Source organism: Berghia stephanieae, chromosome 6 (assembly GCF_034508935.2).
Source record: "Berghia stephanieae isolate SIO BIC M18660-M18661 chromosome 6, UCSD_Bste_1.3, whole genome shotgun sequence".
NCBI lineage: Eukaryota > Metazoa > Mollusca > Gastropoda > Nudibranchia > Aeolidiidae > Berghia > Berghia stephanieae.
The window spans coordinates 6,599,794-6,604,793 of NC_088365.1; the positions used below are offsets into that span (position 1 = coordinate 6,599,794).

At 43.4% G+C, this 5,000-nt stretch overlaps 1 protein-coding gene across 7 annotated transcripts in view; it reads left to right on the forward strand.

The window, feature by feature from the left end:
• Positions 1-4,919: 4,919 nt before the first annotated feature.
• Positions 4,920-5,000, forward strand: part of LOC144974395 (uncharacterized) — a gene marked incomplete at its 3' end in the record, with an annotated part of 142,128 nt that continues 142,047 nt past the window's right edge. For 5 of the 7 annotated variants that reach the window (XM_078917240.1, XM_078917239.1, XM_078917241.1 and 2 more), the window contains 1 exon segment: positions 4,949-5,000. This exon segment is cut by the window's right edge and continues 6 nt beyond it. 7 annotated transcript variants of the gene reach the window in all.

The window sequence follows — 5,000 nt, forward strand, 5'->3', positions numbered from 1 at the left end:
AGATATAGGGCCGTGGAATTGTCATGTCGTGGACGATATATCCTTTAACTCTTGATTCCTTGTGGAAGATATAGGGTCGTGGAATTGTCATGTCGTGGACGATATATCCTTTAACTCTTGATTCCTTGTGGAAGATATAGGGCCGTGGAATTGTCATGTCGTGGACGATATATCCTTTAACTCTTGATTCCTTGTGGAAGACATAGGGTCGTGGAATTGTCATGTCGTGGACGATCTATCCTTTAACTCTTGATTCCTTGTGGAAGACATAGGGTCGTGGAATTGTCATGTCGTGGACGATCTATCCTTTAACTCTTGATTCCTTGTGGAAGATATAGGGCCGTGGAATTGTCATGTCGTGGACGATCTATCCTTTAACTCTTGATTCCTTGTGGAAGACATAGGGTCGTGGAATTGTCATGTCGTGGACGATCTATCCTTTAACTCTTGATTCCTTGTGAAAGATATAGGGCCGTGGAATTGTCATGTCGTGGACGATATATCCTTTAACTCTTGATTCCTTGTGGAAGATATAGGGCCGCTTGGGCTTTATCTAACTTTGTTGGATTTTTTTTTATTGTATCGGGTTTTATTGTATCGGGTTTTATTGTATCGGGTTTTATTGTATCGGGTTTTTGGCCCGATTCAAACACCCAGCCTGGAGGACCAGGTTTAGCCTGGCTGCTTTTCAAGGCTAATAATGTGCCCAGTCGACCCATTGGTTTGTGTTCGAGGCTTCTTTTTTCTAGGCACGTTGCCAACCAAGGCTTCGATTCCTGGGTCATTGATTATTTTCCCCTCGAGGTTTACTCCTGAAGTCCTTCCTTGCACCGGAATCCACAGTACAGTGGTGCTGTCACCATAGCGGTGGTAGCAGATGGGTGCTCGGCCTTGCGAAAGAAGGGCCTCCCATGAGTCGGTCAAGGGCTGTTTCACAGGTACCCCATGACAGAGTATCCTCCGATTTTGCGGCTATGTGGTCTAGTGGTATGACACTCGCTTTCGGATCGGAAGGTCCTGGGTTCGAGCCTCGCTCGGCGCATAGTTGAATCTTTGGAAAAGACTCTTCCCTCACATTCTCTCACCGTACTCAGGTGTAAAAGGAATACCTGTCCATAAAAAAATTGTAATATCGCCTAACAGGCGTCATGTATCGTGTTGCTGTTGGTCAGGGACCCCCTGTAAAGCGGATATTGCGGTAAATAAAAGCTGAAGATTGTTTTGTTATTTTAATCCGCCGCCTGGGGACCCACCAGATTGAAGTATTTGCCTTTTGCCTGGTGCTTGATAACATCTCCCAGAATTGACAGAATTAGAGAGCCCCATTTATTACGGTTTCTGCAATTGAACCCCTCCTCCAACCCCCCCCCCCCTTTAAAAAAAAAAAAAAAAAAAAAAAAAAATATATATATATATATATATATATATATATATATATATATATATATATATATATATATATATGCTCAAAGCGCTTTACAAGGAGTCCCTAGCCAACAACAACGCTTGACATGTAGGACTTGCGGCTATGTTCTTGTGGTATGACACTCGCTTTCGGATCGGAAGGTCCTGGGTTCTAGCTTAGCTCGACGCATAGTTGAGTCCTCGGGAAAGGCTCTTTGCTTACATTCTCTCGCCGTACTCGGGTGTAAAATGAATACCTGGTCGTTAACAGCGTTGTCTTTGTCCGAAAAATCGTAATATATCCTAACAGGCGTCATGTCCCGTCCTACGTGTTAAATGTTGCTGTTGATCAGGAACCCCTTGTAAAGCGTATGAGCACATTTAGTGGATATTGCACTGTATAAAGCACAATTTTAATTTTTTTAATTTTTAGGACGGAACATACCATCTGTGAGGCGGTTTAAAATTTTTTTTTTTTGGTTTTTGACAGAGACAACGCTGTCAACAGCCGGGTAATCATTTTACATCTGAGTACAGTGAGAAAATAAATAAATAATATATTCCCTTTTACTCATCCCATAGAGGAGATTTGTATATAGGGTATATTCCCAGGGGAAGACTAGAATAACCCAGGCGTCAGCCGCAGTGTAAAACCGCAAACTGTGATAGGGCGAGGTGACTTGTTCAAGGTCACACAACGTAGTGGGTATTCGAACTCGGTACTTTTCTTGTACGAAGCAAAGACCGTATTACTGAGCCACGCTGTCCCCTATGTGAGTAAACTGTGCGCAGGTCAAAGCGTGACTTGAACCTTGGACCTTCCGATCTGAAGGCTACTGTCCATACTACTAGACCACAGAGCCGCACATATTTCTGATCATTGTCAGTTTTCAGCTTCTAATTTACCGCCGCCACATCATAAGACATCGTCGCCTAGGCATTCCACGAAAGAATATAGATAATTCATCAAACAAGATGTCTGATGTCAACAGGAATCACCCATCTTGTCCACGTGAGCAAATTGGGGGTTAATAATCTTGCTCATAGAAGAAAAAAAACGAAAGTGCCTGAAGCAGCACTCGATCCCGGGACCTTCCGGGTCACAGTGGAATGCCTTAACCACTCGGCCACTGCGCCATATTTCTACTCATTTTCAGTTTGAATCTTCTAGCCTAATCTACCGCAACCTTTTTAGGGTTGTGAGCCACATGTTATTGCGTTCAGGAAAGAAACACTTCATTTTATAAAATCTTAAAAAGGTGTCTATGAAAGAGTTTCAGACAAAGAAAAGTTACAAGAAAAAACAAAAAAAAACAATTTAAACAAACCAGACTGCTTCGAATTGGAATCGAACCTCAGACCTCCGGATTATCGGTTGAATGTCACAACTAGTAGCTACACAGTCAGCAAGGCATAGTTATGAGTAAATACGTAAAAACACGTTTAATACATTTGTCAAAGTTTAGTAGGAGGTCCCGATAGCTCAGTTGGTAGAGCAATCGCTTCACACGGAAAAGGACCAAGATCGATTCCGGTGCAGTCGAGATTCAAAGGATAGCAAGCAATTTTGCTATTGTCCGTTTCACTATTTAAATAGAAACCGGGATAAAGTTCGGCTCCATGAGCCTAGTGGCCCTAAAGGACTATTATAAACGTGAACAGCTTCCTCATTTTAAACGGACAACAATGACGTGCGGCTATGTGGTCTAGTCGTATAACACTCGCTTTCGGATCGGAAGGCCCTTAGCTCGAGCCAAATGTCTCGCATATACATTAAATTTAGATTTAAATGAGTTTTTATATAGCGCAATATCCACTCAACGCGCTCAAAGCGCTTTACAGGGGGTCCCAGGCCAAACGGCTATTACTTTTGAAGGAATTACAATAAAATCATAATTCAAAAGCTGAAGAAAAATTCAAAATAATGTGTTTGTTTTGAATATAAGTATTAAAACGTGGAACCAACGATACACCTCAGATTTTAAAGCTCAATTTAACTAGTGATAAACCGAGACTACTAATTCAACATTTGTGCGTCTTAGAATTTTCCATTGAGTAGCGTACCACCGAATTCTGGCACTCGCCCATCCGTTCTTGCAATGATGTTTTCTGTTAATCATGCCATTGTTTTATGGCGAGTGCCCCTAAAGTACCCCTGGTACCCTTGGCTGTGGGATCGTACACTAGGTGAAAATCGTTACAGTCAATCAATGGGTGAGATTGTCTATCTGCCTCGTTGCAGTCTCCGTATCCTCATTCGTGATGGCTGCTAATGAAGTATCCCAGGCAGATGAAAGGATGGCTGACCACTGGTACCGGTGATGTAGTCCAAGTCGCTCTAGGTGGTTTGTAGATGTTATGCAAAAAACAGCCCACCTACCTCAACGGAAATTCTATTCACCCCGTTTATGTCCGTTGCGCTCTCAATGACTCTTACCTTCGATGGCTTTTTAGCGTAAACGCTAGCCCCTCCCTTGAATCTCGAAGTGTCCTCTCGCTGGGCTACCGGACAGCCTGGGATCTGGAATCGAGAAGATTGAGCGCCTGGATAAAGTTGGGTCTCCTGTTATAGGAGGAAATAAACGCCATGGACGGCCAGTAGCTTTGACATAACTCATTTTTGCCATACTCTGCCTCTTGACCTTGAGGGATAATATATGCGTCAGGTCGCTAACACTTGGTATCGCATTTCCCAGCTGAAGATGTGTTGGGACCTATTGTCGCTGGTTGGGACGTTCGCTTATTTCACTACTGTGCCGGCGACCCTGGCGCCACGAACGTGGTGGTATTTGGCTAGGCGGCCGACTGCTTCACCATTGAAGAATCTGTTTGGTCATCATTGAACAGGGTAGCTTGGGCTCGGGATTGCCGAGGCCATTCAGGCACCTGGTTGGATCGCCAATAGTCACATATCGGAGATTGCCGGTCAAGTGGTTCGCTATAAGCTTAACATCCGGAATTACTACTTTGCCCCCGAGGTGCCTCAAGCTTCCCCACCGTGTCAAGGTCGGTGCTCCACGAGGGAGCTGGCTTGAGGTTGGGCTATCCGTGCTCAATCTCCATTGAGAGACCCTGGACACCATAAGGTGAGGGGGGGGGGCAATATTTAAAAAAACTTAAACAAAAACGTGCAAATGTTGTCCTATCTATTCGACATTAAAATCCTTCAAGCGCCAACTATAAAATTTCAAGGACCAGCGAGGACCAGAATAATTTTAAAGCAATTATTCAAGAAACAAAGGCTGTAACTGCGATCGACTAGGAAACTGTGAGTCGTGAATTGAAGACCAAGTGTCCCTTTTATGGTCACATTATACCGGGTTGACATTTTGTGGAACACCTGCTGATAACAAAGCTTTCGTCATATTATTGCTTTTTGAATGAGATAACAGACAACTCAACTTACCCACACAAGCGAGCGAACTCCTTGTACTTCTTGAAGCAGTCTGATAAGATACAGCATATCTCCATTCTGATAACACTTTTTTTCCCCTAAAAAAAATTGTGTGCTCTGCATATTTTGTTGTTTTATATATTTCGAATTATCAGTCCGTTCCTTCTATTTCTCTGGGTCGTCTAGGCCAAGGACGTGCAGT